Source organism: Balearica regulorum, chromosome Z, assembly GCF_011004875.1.
Source record: "Balearica regulorum gibbericeps isolate bBalReg1 chromosome Z, bBalReg1.pri, whole genome shotgun sequence".
Classification (NCBI taxonomy): domain Eukaryota; kingdom Metazoa; phylum Chordata; class Aves; order Gruiformes; family Gruidae; genus Balearica; species Balearica regulorum.
This window is the reverse complement of record NC_046220.1, coordinates 51,039,632-51,054,948: the sequence shown is the minus strand read 5'-3', so window position 1 is coordinate 51,054,948 and position 15,317 is coordinate 51,039,632. Positions and strand designations below refer to the sequence as shown.

At 36.0% G+C, this 15,317-nt stretch overlaps 1 protein-coding gene across 19 annotated transcripts in view; it reads right to left on the bottom strand.

Annotated features, from left to right (window-relative positions):
- The window catches only part of BNC2 (basonuclin zinc finger protein 2), a 341,926-nt gene that overhangs the window by 120,978 nt on the left and 205,631 nt on the right, over positions 1 to 15,317 (bottom strand). The window lies entirely within an intron of this gene.

Here is a 15,317-nt window from a genome sequence, read left to right as displayed (position 1 = left end):
TTACTTTCAAAACCATACATCAGTTTTGCTGAGCAATGACAACCAAAATGCTTATTCAGTAACATAGTCTGTTGTCTCATGGAGATGAATACATTCCTAAAGTCTTTAAAAGAATTGGTCTATTTCCTTTGGGGGGGGGGGGGGGCGGGGGGAAGGTGGTAGGATGAGGATTCTGTAGATGTTCCACAAATTTCCTAGTTTTGCATCAACTGCCTGAAGGAAAATTTTACTAGTGATGTCTTACCATAGCAGCATATCAGCTTGAATAAAACCAAGAGTAAAATGAGGAAACAAAAACATATGAAAAGGAAAACTATGGACCTCTTTCCCCTTCCTCCATGGTATCCAAAGGTTATTCTCAGGTTTCCTTTTTGGAGTTTGCATAAAATATAACTCCACTACAGAAAAGAGTCATGGATTTGATGTATTCCCAAAATAGGATAAAATTATCAAGGTACAAGAATATGACTAGTTCATAAAACCTCCTGTAACTTTCCTTTGCATCTATCACTTTCTCCAATATCTAGGCATAGTCTTTTGCTTCTTAGCACTCCCTCTTTGTCAAACATATATTTCTCTGTTTTGCAAAAAATGAAACTATTTCAAAGTAGTCATGCTAAAACTCCAATCCCATGCAGAGATCTAAAATTTGCTTAAATAATACATCTTATTGATATCTCATCGCCCTTTTAAAAATTATTTCAAAAATTACACAGGTTTACTTTGACAGGCGCTAGCTACATCCATTGAAAAATGAATATAAATTGAATGAGACTCTTTTTAATGTGTAACAGACATATGTTTTTAAATAGTGTAGAAGATGACCTGTGCACTTCAAACTGCTACTAATAAATTTATGGCATGCATTTAGATGTAATTTGCATGGAGATTCCTCAGACAGAGAGGCTTATTCTGATCATTCACAGATTAACAATCTACTGTAACTACCAGAGCTGCCAGGAAAAGATATCTCTATAGATTTAGATGCAATCAATGATTACTTGGGGGCTAAGGTGGAGGAAGGGTGCTTGGTACCTGTGGTCCCTGAGACACTGAAACATTATGAAGGCTCTTGCCTTTTCCAAACAATTAACACACCCCCACCCCCTCTAACAACCTCCCCTCTTTGCATACCAAAAAAGAATTACCTTACCTATACTGACTTAAAGAAAATTACATTCAGCTTAACTTGGCCAGGCTAAACTCCTTGGTTGCTGACAATGAAAAGGTTCAGAGTTATTTTAAATGTTTTATCTCTTTACTTACTTATCTGCATCAGACAACAATTTAAAGCTATTTATAGTTTGTAGAGCCACTTAAAATCTGTATTTCTCTGGTACAAGAGTCCTTTCTCCCTCCTACCCTATCTGCTCTTTTACTATCTTTTACTCTGAAAAACCTAGTGGGGAAAAGAAATATCCTGCTCTATTATGCCTGACACTTCAGGGCCTCAGTCCCAATGTCACCTGTCCAATTACTCATTAGCTAGGTTATAAAACACTGCTGTATGTATGCGTGATTAAAAGAATTAGTAATATGAAATATAAGGGTACCATAGAAGTGCTGACCGTGCAAGAATAATATATGTGTTTGTGGGTTATGGGAAAAAAAAATTCTCCTGAAAGGTCCTGTTTCATGTTCAATAGTTTATTGACTCAGTAATATATCAGGTCTCCACTGGTCAGTAATGGTGTTCTTTCTCTAATATGTTCATTAATTAATGAACTCAGTAATTAATTGTACTGCAAGGAGAAGGGTTTACAAAATGGTATTCTTATTTTACCATAAAAGGTTTTCTCAAATTCACCACCTTTTTTAAATCTCTGCACCAATGTGACACACATTTGTTGTATTTGAAGTTATTTGGTCTTGTTCATGTGCCATTTACAGTATGTATAATAGGAGTAATATAGTGTATATACACATACTAGACGAAATGGTGTCATTTAGGAGAGTTGCTTTATTAAGGCTCATCAGCATTTCCATTACAACCTTACCTAATTTTGGCCTAGAGGTTAACAGGTTGCCTGTAAAAATTGGATTCAGCTTGAACCTGAAATACAATGTTTCAGCCTAAGAGTGAGTTTTATTACACACACTTAAAAATTATCCATTTAGCCATTATAAATTATAAGATGGAGGAAAAAAAGTTTAGAGGTTTCATGTTTCTTTTCCTCTTCCTTGAGTTAAAGAGAGCGTCAATGGTGTAAAGTGTTGAAGGAGATTAACTAATTAGTAAGATTTCTATCTTTTATACATACCACCCAAAATTTATGCAAACTTTTCAGAAACCTGAAAATGTCAGCTTATTCCTCAAGTAACTAAATCTGAAAAATCTTCAAAAAAAGCTATGCATTTTTATAAAATAATATGGATTGGCATAAGAAACTCCAAAGATAAGTATCATGGCTAAAACATTCAGCCTGGCCTTACTTGGCTGCTTTTTCTACAAAGAGTGTGTTGATGCCAGGTTGTAATCTGGTTTCAGTCATTTCCCATCCCACCACTGAGAATCCCATGAATACTTCTGAGTGATGAGGATAACCCCATAAGCTTCAAGATGCTCATCTGGGACTGGAAAAACTCATATTCTAGTTCACATTCTGGCATGATCTTGGGCAAATTACTTTGTTAGCCTGATGCCTACATTCTCTAAACAATAACTAGACACACTGTCAGGGTATATGCAGCATAAATTGTGAGGCACTCTATATAGAGATGGAGGCTATTGAAAATCTCAAGTAGAAATTAGTCTTTATTTCAAAGGTTAATTTTTCACTTTACTCAGTTAATCCACAATCACTGTAACTACCTCAGATCACTACAATATCCAACATGAAACCAGCATTAACTTGACAAAGAAAAGATTCAAGATGCCAGGAAAAGAAGGTTCAAGATGCCAGGAATAGTGCATGTTCCTATGCACACAAATGGAACACTGACATTTATTAACACAAAAGAAATCATTGTCTTTAAAGATCTTCATAATGCAACCAACATATGTACTGACCCTTGCAAGGATATGCATCTGAATTATTAACACTATCTTTGTACTGGTTTTTTAAATAGCATTTAACTTAGGCATACAAGTCACGGGCAGTTTGTGCAACAGGCTCAGGAATGACCCAGAATAACAGCAGGAGATGAATGTGGCAGAGATTCACCTAAGAATCCAAAACTTTAGTGCAGCCCCCTCCCCCCATTCCCCAGGGGCAAGATTTTAAGGTACAGAGAAGATAAAAGTACGGTAGCTGTACAGTAGCTTGTAGGTAGTAGCATGGCTTGGTGTAACTGTGGTTGGACACCTGTTACTGCTTAATTTGAAAGGGGTGGGGAGTAGGGATAATGAAAAGTTTCTGGGTGAGTTTGCAGCAGCTAAATACTGTAGCCATTGTTCAAACCTGCTAAAAAGCAGGTATAAAAATCCAAGGGTGTAGCAACGCTTTTTTGCCAGAAAATGCTTCTGAAAGAGTACTGCTAGGCATTTCAGAAGTCATGCACTGTAATTCTGCCTTTGTGACATAGTGCTAAAAATTTTCTGTAATGGGACTGACTCTGTGTACTACACTATTTTGTAGGGAAAGAAACAGAAATTTTTCCTGACTAGGATTTTCCTCAGAAACTCCTCCAAGAAAGACAGAAAGAGAACAGAAGGAAAGGAAAAAAACCCAATGACTTTGCATAGTGAGAGGAACAGTAAAATCAGGGTCCCCCTGTACCAGCTGATAGGTAATCATGTATTTAGATGACAACTTGCAGGTTATGGCCCTTAAGTAAGCAACAAAACATGGTTTTCTACAGTCTCTTGAAAAGTACCATTATGTTCTACCATGGCAATTGCCTGCAGATTAGAGGAGTTCTCAGGCATTTTTATACATGCCTTCCCCTGAGTTCCTAATATAATGTTCCTTGCATTTCTACCAAAATTACAGTGGCCCTTGAGGACCTGTGCAGAAAATGGACTGGACTTCAGTAGAATAATTTTAAATAGTTTATACTACTGATTCCTTAAATCCTAAAGCAATGGTATCAAGGATTAAAAACAAAACACACATATACAAGAATAAATTAATGATTTTATAAGTGACACTGAAATGTTCAGAAATATCTTGCTGCTTTCTTTGAGATCTACTTCCTGTAGAGTGTAATGCAGAAAGAAGGGAACGTTACCTATATTAAAGCATGCAGTCTAGTACACCTGTGCCTAAGTTTGTATGGCTAACATTAAAAGATGTTAGACCTGACTTCTGCAGCTTTCTCCCAGACCAAGGATACTCATTTAACATAGTTTGGGTGATTTAACTATATCTAACAAGTAAGTATTATTCACATATTAATAGGAAAAGGCCATAGCAGTAATGGAAAAATCAATCTGTCTGGCTGTTTTGCAGAGCTTCCAAGAGATAAGAAGCAATAACCTGTCATGAAAGGGATCACAGTATGGGAGTAGGAGGAGAACATGTAGAGAGATACGGTTCCTCCTCTGGAGTTCTTACAAGTGACCACATATTTAAAATGATGCAACTTTTTTGAGAGATAGGTAAGTTTTGCAACTTCATTTATCCAGAATTTTAATAGCAAATATAACAAAAATTCCTAATGTAACTTGTGACAAGTCCTGTGAGATTAAATAGCATTTACTGAAGTATCAGCTACATCCTTCTATACAGTGGTCAGTATTAACAGAGCCTTGCTCTTAATGTCCTTGTCTCATCTTTCTCATGTACAAAAAGGTATTTAAGATATGTCTCCTATCAGGCCACCTGTGATAGAAGGGATCGCTGTCCACCTAATACACAATGGAGTCAACTATAATCACTCCTGTTGCATGGAAGTTTCATCTACCTGTCTGAAGCATCTTCCATACATTTATCCTACAGAGCTCACACAGCCTAAATCCACTGTTACCAATCACAGGAGCACAAGGCTTGAGGATGATTTGGTCCAGTGTTTGTGAAATCTTTTTAGTGAGACTTCAAACCAGCAAACTGGTATGTTAAGTGCAGTTACTTACAGCTGCATTAAAATCAGTAAGATTCTGCGTGAGTATGCACTCTGCACAAATGTATTAGTTAGTAAGGATGCCAAGGTTTTTAAACACACACATATACACAAATGTATACTTAAATTTAGATTTTGCATAATGTGCTAATGCACAAGTTCTATGCATTTTAGTAATAAGGGTAGGAATTTCCATATTTAATTGACAGAATAGATGATCTTATTTGTGATTTTAAAAACAATAAAAAGTTCTTGTGGTATATGTCAATAAATGAAATATTTGGGTGAAATGATGGGAAGTACTGGAAAAGTAAAAGCAAAAAGCACTTTTTGCAGCTTATCTCCCAACTTTAAGAAAAGACCAAACCCAGCATGTTAAATACAATCTTTTCTCTCCACTGTCAAACAGTTTTGATTCTATATTATAAATACCCAATGCCTAAGTTAGAACTAATGTTTTATTGAAAGTAAATAACACTGTCAGAATAATTTAAAGCCACACACTAGCTGGTCTCGAGACAGGATGGCACATCTAAATAATCAAAGTTAATGAGCAAGAGGTTGATGAGAAACATAGAGATCCACTCGTCTATTGCTGTATGTTGACTCATGATAAAAAAGATATGAAGCAGCAGACAACAGGTAAGCCCTGCAAGTGTTCCAGCATTTTTTTAATGGAAAGTCTTCACTGCCATTACGTTTTTCTTACTGTTTCTTGGTTATAAAGTGAAGAAGATAAAATCTGTCTATATAAATCAACACTACTGCTCAGCACAGGATTGTACCATACTGCAGTTTTAGGTTGTTGGGTTGGTTTTTTCCCCTTCTTTTTTAGCGCACATATTTTATGCTCTGTAAACAGCTCTTAGAAAATCTGTCACTTCTCTTCTTTACTACTTCAGGAATCCCAGTATTTTTTTCTTTCTTGCCAATTAAGTCTTTCTTTAAAAGACCACAGCATAAATTCTGCTGTGTAAATGGCAAAAAGATCCCAATTAAATTACACTATTTTTAATAGCTGGCAAATCAGGAGTACAACAGGGTTTGTTTTACATTAACACCAAAAGGAGGATCATTTGCATACTGACATTTAGAAAATGCACAATGTGTCCTGCCTATAGTAAGCTTGCTATTATAGAGAATTGTCATGGTTTAACCACAGATGGCAACTAAACACCACTCAGTCACTCAGTCACTCCATTTCTGCTCAGCAAGAAACATCCCTGAATTATCAGTACTGTTTTCAGCACAAATCCAAAACATAGCCCCATACTAGCTACTGTAAAGAAATTTAACTCTATCCCAGCCAAAACCAGCGCAGGAATTTTTTGCAAATTATAGACAGCCAGACTACCTGAGAAGATCACCAAAGCTTGGATGTAGACAATAAAAAATCTGCAGTAGTTCAATTTTGAGCTAGACTTTACGACAACCTTTTATATTTGAGACCACAAACTTGTGTTCTTATTGAATTGCTCACACATTTGACAAGACTTAGAAAAACAAGTTATTGGCTGATAAATGCACCCACAATGTTATGAGGCAATCACTAAAAGTCAGAGCTTGGGTACATTTCACTAATTATTTAAGCTTGTGAGTATAAAAAAAAAAAGAAAATTGTTTTTTAAGAACAAAAATGGTCCAGTCTGTCTCCCCACTTTGCAGTTGTCTATAGCTTCTCTCTGTGGTTCAGAATGGTTAATTGCTGAACCTGTACTAGTTTGGATTATAGAAAAATCACAGTGCATGACACTGTAAAGTTCATTTCAAGAAAAAACATTCCTTACCAAGGAAACTCACAAAAAAAGGGAGGGAAAAAAAACCTCCAATAAAATTATTAAAGCAGATAGATCAAAATCACTACATCTTTCCTTAGTTAATTTCCAAAGTATATTTTCAATTTCTAAGAAAGAAGGAAAATTGGGGTGGAAGTACTTGCTGTATTTTCTATAGAATGAAGAGTATACATGCAGAAGTATTTCAGGGACACCTAATGTCTCCATCATCATTCTGGTACAAAAATGATGATTTTTAAACTCACCTACAATTTTTATATGGGTAATGCTGCAGCCAAAACATTGGACAGAAAGAGGAGCAATGCCTCAATTCTGATCATGGGTCTGCCACTCCCACTGCGTGGCACTGGTTAAGTAAGTCACTTACTTAACCACTCAATTTCTAACTGCCCAATCTGTAAAAATTGGGTAATGATACTATCTACCATTTTCAGAGATGAGACTAATGAACCGCTCACACAACATGGTGAAGTATGAGGACAGAAGGTAAGGCAGAAGCATGAAGAATTACTATTTCTTCTTTTAGCAGATTTTTTTTTTTTTTTAATTATGCAACTGTAGGTTGGTTTGCTATTGGTAAAGGAATAATTTTAAACACAAGTATCACATGGAGAAAATAACCTTAATCATAGATGACCATTTTTAACTTCGATACCAGTAGCCTAATAATGCATTGCCCCAAACAAAAAACAGTAAGGGGGAATATAATTTGCATTTGAATGGTTTTAAACATCCATGCAATGCAATGAGGCTTCTGATCTCTCTCTCATTCAGAGATACCCAAATATCTTCTCAGTTGTTCACTGCATTGCAGTATTTTATTAGTAATTTCACATCACACTATATTAGTATTGTTTCTCACTTGTATTTATTTTCAGTAATACAATTTGAAAGGTACTAATATTTTTATATTTCTCTGTGGCATTCAAGAAAACAGTTACTAATACAATAAGAAGGGAAGGATGCTAACAGGATAAAACAGCTTTTCCTGGAATAAGGACAACCTAGCCTTCAAGCATTTTAGAAAACCATTTTCAACTCTTCTTGAGAAAGAACTGGTAAATGAATGGGGAATAAGAAAAGAAGGAAAAAAGAATAAAATGTAATTTGTAATGTTGCATTCAAGTTAGGAGTCACTCTTCAATTCTACTTTCGATACTTCCAAAAGTGGAAACCTTTGTCAAGGAATGCTACCTAGAATTTTCTAGAGAAAACAAATATAATGCAGAATAGCTTTGTTAGTTTCCAGAAACTTTCTGTAGGTCATGTTCATCCCGATTCTACACTCTCAACTCACAGTGCTGCCAACAGGATATTCTACAAAGACTGCAGGTACGATATCACCCTATGTTTCTATAGCATATAAAACTAGCCTGAGGTTCCCAGGCATCAAAGGCAAAGTTGTTTGCACTGAAAAAAATTAAGACTGACAAGTGCTTCTTTGCTTAAAATTTGAAGAAAAACACATGGTTGATTTAAGAGTGCGATTCTCTGTGCCTGAGAGCATGTTAGCAAATGCAGACATTTGTTCTTATAGATGAAAAACAGATTCATGTTATGAAACCAACACTGTTAGACATTGGAGTACACCCACGCACTCTGTCAAGGCAATGGCCAGTCCTGGATAGGTATCCAACAATGTGGATAGATGCACCTGCAAAAAGCCTCATATACGCTCCTCCACCCATGACTCTTCTAGAGATTAACATTGCTAGCTCCACCCAGCTCCTCACCTTAAGTAAGCACAATTACGGTCTCCCTTAGAAAGCACAGGAGGCAAGTTGCTTCCACTGGTTTTACTGCCCTGCCCACCCTGGACCAATTGTTTACTCCACTCTTGTGAGACCCCACCTGGAGTACTGCATCCAGCTCTGGGATCCCCAGTACAAGAAAGACATGGAGCTGTTGGAGCAAGTCCAGAGGAGGGCCTGATCAGAGGGCTGGAGCACCTCTCCTATGAGGACAGGCTGAGAGAGTTGGGATTGTTCAGCCTGGAGAAGAGAAGGCTCTGCGGAGACCTCACTGTGGCCTTTCAGTACTTAGAAGAGGCTCATAAGAAAGATGGGGATAGACTATTTGGCAGGGCCTGTTGTGACAGGACAAGGGGTAATGGTTTTAAACTAAAAGAAGGTAGATTTAGACTAAATATAAGGAAGATACTTTTTACGATGAGGGTGGTGAAACACTGGAAGGTAGATGCCCTATCCTTGGAAACACTTAAGGTCAGGTTGGATGGGGCTCTGAGCAACCTGATCTAGTTGAAGATGTCCCTGCCCATGGCAGGGGGATTGGACTAGATGACCTTTAAAGGTCCCTTCCAACCCAAACCATTCTATGATTCTGTAATTCTATGATTCTGTTTCTGAACTGAACAACTGAACGGTTTACTATTTCTACACAATCACTGCACACATTATTGCTTTCTATGAAAAAAGAAAAACATTCCCCAGACTGAAAAACTTTATTTAGCCATTGCTAGTAAAAGTATAACCATTCTTCTTTCTATAAACCTTACTGACACCTCTGCAGGGGAAAAAAAAAATAATCTCTGCTGGCAACTATGTACGATAAAGTACACTGAGATTCCCATACTGTGGTATCAGCCTTGCTATTCACAAGACAGTTCCATTTCCTTACAGCAAAGGTTTTCAGAAGAGAGTACGTAAACCAATAACATTTGAAACGTGTGATGGGAAAATTAAAACTAAATAAAGCATGCCCCAAAGGGAATTTTTCCCTGGGTATCTTAAAAAGACATTGAGCCTATGGATGTAGCATGTATGTGAAAGAAATAATCACTATATTTTTGTCACATTACATGGTCAGTAATGCACAAAAGAAGATTTAGTTGATAGATTATATATTGTTCAAAAAGTGTTATTTAAATGTATTAAATCAAATACAAATCTATTAAATTGTATTGTTTCTTGACAAATTAATCAGAAGATGATGAGAACATTTAAAGTCTTAAAGGTCATCAGATAAATAACTTGTGTTCTCAAGACTAGTTTTGTTTGGTCTCAAACAGTTACAGTCTGTACAGTAAAAAATGAAAAAAGTGAAAGCATGTAAATATGCAAAATTATCACCTTTAACAGACAAATAAGGGAACTTATAAGAAAAATGTGAATGTCCATGCAAAATTTTATTGGCAAAATCAGTAGTTAGATTTTTTATTTTCCACCTTTTTCTTCTGTAAGACAAAAGAAGCAGCAAAATCTGATTTAAACAAAGTAAAATGGCTCCTGGAATAGCTATTTCTTTCTGTCTATTTATTCAGGAATTCTCTTTTTAAAATATCACAAACACACTGTTTATTGTCTAATCTGCTCTTCAGAAAGACTTAAATTTTCAGGCTTTTCTTTACCTTCTCCGATATTATTGCTTTCTGGATTCTAAATGATTGGCTTTCAATTTGGCCAAAAATATACATGGATTTAGACTTCACTATACTGCATTTTAGCCAGTGAAGATAAATATGAGTTCTACAGAAATTACATGAATAAATTATAATGAAATATTTTATTCTTCTGAAAATAAGTGCAATGAATTAAAATTTATCATAAAAGTTTGAGTATTTTCTAAAAAGAAAAGAATCTTTTCTATCTCATCAAGATCAACACTCTGTACCATGTTTTTAAGTTATAACCCAAAGAAATAACTTCTTATTTGAATTAATTGGAGACTCAAAACTGCACCGTTCCTTCAGTGGCCAGCTCTGTCAGCCACAAAACTGATACTGTACACAAGTAAGAGCAAGCAGACGACACAACTTTTTTTTTTTTTTAATTTCCCCCAAAATGTCGAGTTAACAGGTGAATATTTTTCTCATCATTAGATAATGTTTTTCACTAAATGTGTATTTCTTTTATTCATGTATCTTTTAAATTTTTGCTTTTTTCAACACTCCCCAAACACAAAGCCATGGCATTTTTGTACAAAGGTTTGCTAATATATACTCTATCCCTTCAGCTTATATATGAGAGAGAAGAATTCCAGTAAGTGTGAAATAGATAAAATGTTTTTCCTTGGCCAGAATGGAACATGATTATATATATAACCACTTATTAAGAGAGAGAGAGAGAGAGAGAGAGAGAAAGAAAGGGGGGGGGAGGAAAAAAAAGTTATTGGTTTTCTCAGAAGGATTTTCTTTTATACATAGCTTTATCCTATAATTTTGTCCCTGTTGGGCACACTGCCTAAATTTAAACACAAACAGTCAAGCAATGAAGAAACATTACCACATTTACTGTGAACAAAAACTCCCAGTTGTACAGTGAAATTTTAATACATTTCAACTTATCTCTTTTACTAATGGGGAGAGTACAAACCCTGCAGGAATTCGCTCTGCAAACTGGTAATTACAGTAGACTCACTTTTTTATAATGCATATGTATAGTCAGACACAAGAACCATAGCTGCCCTTTTGATGTAGGTTACAATAGGAATGTTTAAAAGAAATTATGAAAATCTACGGCAATTCTAAAGGAATGCATTATTTCATGGGAAGTTGTCCTTTAGCTATACTCAAGAACACAAATATACATCATACAATATCATATACACATATTTATTTGTTTTTATAAACCAAAGCACAAGCTTTATCAGCCTGTTCTTTTTATTCAAGTATTGGGGTTTTGGCTTTGGTTTTGTTTGGGGGTTGTTTTTTGGTTTTTGTTGTTTTTTTTTTCCAATGTACTGAATAAATCTGCCCCTACTGGTACAAAGATGGAGTTTCTATCCTACAAGATCATGTGTGAACTGAGAAAAAGATTTTTGTTCTCCCAGGCCTCTTTCTCTGCACAACCATCAAATTTAAATAGTTTTGATCTTCAGATTTATGTCTCATTAAATCATTATAACACATATTTAAAAGCACTATTTCAATTGCATAGATTTACAACATACAATGTCCAACACAGCTAAGATAGGACATGCTGTGTCTGGCAGAACATGTTTGAAGTGTACACAAAGACAGATTTAATTTAATCCAAGAGGGTGTAAAATCAAAGTAAGAGCTACTGCCACTGTCGTACATAGGGACAATATTTATCTTTAATACAGTAAGGACAAGACAGAGCTACATGTTAACTAAAAAAAGAACAAAGTACAAGACAAGTAAGGGCCTGCAAATAATATACATATTTCTAGGTCTTTTATGGTCTATACCATTTTTTTTAATTACTATCAACCATACAACTTGATTCTGCAAATCCTTGCATCCTCACTGTTTACATATATTCATACTCTAAAGATAGAAAAAATTCTTCTCACACAATTCAATAAACAATTAAATCATCACATTCTTTGAGTACAACACACAAAAAATCATATGAGAATTCCAGTTTCTGAAGCTCCCGTAAACAGGCACACCTTCAAAATTGCCAGAAGAGCAAGCCATGTATTTAGCAATTAATTTTCAAACTGATTTGTCAATACAGTTTACACTCTTCTAGCATCTCTTTGAGCCAAATGCTGCATATTCACCAGTTTGCAACACCCATCTTGGTAGAAACAAAATCTGCCTGTCTCTGTTAAGCAGCTCTAGCATGGTAGGTTGGTTGAACAGTAACGTGAAGCATTTGCAAGTTCCTCTTACTGTGAAATAGCATGTTCACAGCTCAAAACAGTCACAGGTAAAGTCACTAGACCCTCAGGCTTCATTCTCTAAGCAGAGAAAGTTGATATTACCAGGAAAGGTGTAACTCAGTGTCAATGATTACTTGCAATCATCAGTGGGGAATCAATGGCCAAATGAAAACTGTAAAAATAGCAATGGGGAAGGTCTTTCTTATAAGACCTTGAAACACGCTTTCCATGGAGGCATTATTAGAATCCTTGAAATTTTATGGGAGTTTAAAATTTTCATTTCCTTCATTTCTGGGCACAGATGTAACCCTCTTCTCCAGAGACGGTTGCTTTTAGCAATGAAATTATTCTTTCATAAAAAAGTCAGCATTAATGACTGTGGAATCACTTCTTCACGGGTTTTTTTAAATTATTTTTAATAAAAGAAATCTAGTTTTTACTAAATTTGAAGAGACTCCTCTTATTCAGATTTAGGGAGTTTGGTACAATGTGAGCATCAGACTGAGAAAGGGTGCTACTCTAGAGTTACTAACAAAAGGCACTGCACTTAATCCATGTACATATGGTAAGTATTTTGCTCATTCCTATGAGAAAGTGAAATCTACAAAATGCTAGAGGGAAAGAGGGCGAGAAATGTGTGTGCAAGGTCTACAAGTGTAAACATTCCTCACAGTAACAAAATTCGTTTTCACAGAGTACATAACAGAAGATAAACGCTGTATCACTTATGGCTCTGGCTGATGCAATACTTAGGATGTGCTTAGTCAGCAAGTCTCTGTTGAAAGCATATGGGAGGTAACACAAACTCATTCACTGAAATTACCTTCACCACTGTGCATCATAATTAAGGTAACAACCTTGTCACAGTGGTTTCTGTCTGTCTCAGGGTGGGCAGAACAGATATGCAGAAGCTGAGTCTGGATTTCCCTATGAATATATGCTGTGCTAAAACTTCACTGAATTTCTAGATTTCAGAGCCAGTGTGGGGATAAACAAGAGAAAATATAGCCCAGACTAAGACTTTTAGATGGTGTAGAAAGCACCAGATTCAGTCACATTTTTAAATGGGAGAAACAATATCTTTGCAATGAATATGCAGCAACTGGGCTGCTTTCCTCTTCCTGAGTTACCACTTTCATTTAATTCCCAAGGATTCACAGAAAAAGAAATTCCAATCAACTTTAAAAAGAAACTGCTCCCTTTTATGTATTGTCACATGCAAAAGTGAACAATGCCTATTTTTAACAATTTTTAATAAAAATAATTACAGTACTAAAATCAGCTGTACTAAACTTGTTTAAAAAGGCTGTATGTGAGACAATTAGGTATAAAGGCTTTATCTAAAGCATTCCAGATCATTGACAGTGACCCTCATTATTTATTTCTTGATACTTCCTAATTTTTTGTGCTCATGTCAATTTGGGACTCAATTTTGGAAGGCATACAGGACCTTCAATACATGCACAGATTCTGTGGATCTTGATTTTAAGTAATTTTCTTTTTCCTTATTACTCCTTATTTTTATAACATTATGTGTAACATTTGATCATACATGAGCAGAAAATAAAGAAAACTAATCAGAACCCATGTGGCTGTGGTTTAAGGAGATAGTCCCCAGTGTGACCTGAGACAACATAATGTAAATTGCTGACAATGAAGCTAGAATAGATTTTGTGTTGGCTATACACCTCCATGATGAATGCATGTGTTACTTTTACAAACAATCGATGTTAATACAAAACCTAAAAGTAAAGGAATTCAGAGGCTTGCAATGTATGCCTCAAACCCTGTTTGAGATGCTGACTTTTTAAAATAATGGATAACCCTAAACTGAGGGATGTAGAAATACTTCAAAACCTGAGGAGTCCAGCTGCGTACGGTGCTTTCTGGGATGACAGTAATATTCCCACTGTCACTCCTTCATGTCTGCCCAAGAATTTAAAGCAATCATGTCTATCACAGACGCTGCACCAGAATGACCCTCAGCACCTGGTCTACAGTGAGCGGCACCAGCATGGGAGGAAGGCGGGGGGGGGGGGGGGGGGGGGGGGGGCAGTGTCGGAGGGATAACAGAAACAGTTTCTTTCTTTGCTGTTTATTTGTTTAACTGTCGGAAAATTGTGTATCTGTTTAAAATATAAGAAGCAGTAAGCAAGGAGAAAATAATTTTTAAGCACAACACCAGGGCGAAGACCAACAAAATAGGAAGCTTACTGCACAGTAGTGTTGCTTTTTACATGGGTCACCAGTCCTATAAATATTATTGCCTCCTGTGATATGCCTGCGTATTTATTGCTATGTTTGAGAAGAAGTGTCCAGTGCAGCTATGGTTTCTAGAGGTTTACACAATGTGCATTAATATTTACAATGTCCTGAGATTAAGACTTTCATGTAATCAAAATATTACCTGTTTATACATTTGTGGTGGAGTGTAGCCAACCTGTTACCACAGTTTCTGTCACAGCAAGTTGGCCCTGAGCAACAAATTTAATGCAGGTAGTCAAGGGATCCTGTAGCTCTTGCTTCTGATCTTACAAATTTAGTACTATTGTCTTGCATACTTCTTGTTTCTGACCTTATGAATTTAGTACTATTGTCTTGCATAGTTCACAGTAATTGTAGCTGGATTGGGCCAGATGACTACCAAATTGTTTTTGAAAGATCAATATGCCCTCTTCTGGGTTTGCATTTAAGGGGGGGGGGGGGGGGGCGGTAGGGGAAGACAACAGGTGATTCATTAGGAAATCCTGTTCATACAGACAAATATATACAAATACAAAATCAGGTTTGTGCCTAATTTCTTATCTTATAATAGAGTATTGTCATCTGCATGTATTTATTTAAAATCAGTCAAGGAGAACTCAGATGCTAGATCGCACCCAAGGGAAAAACAGCAGTCTAATAACACAATTTTGTTTCGTTTAGATTTTC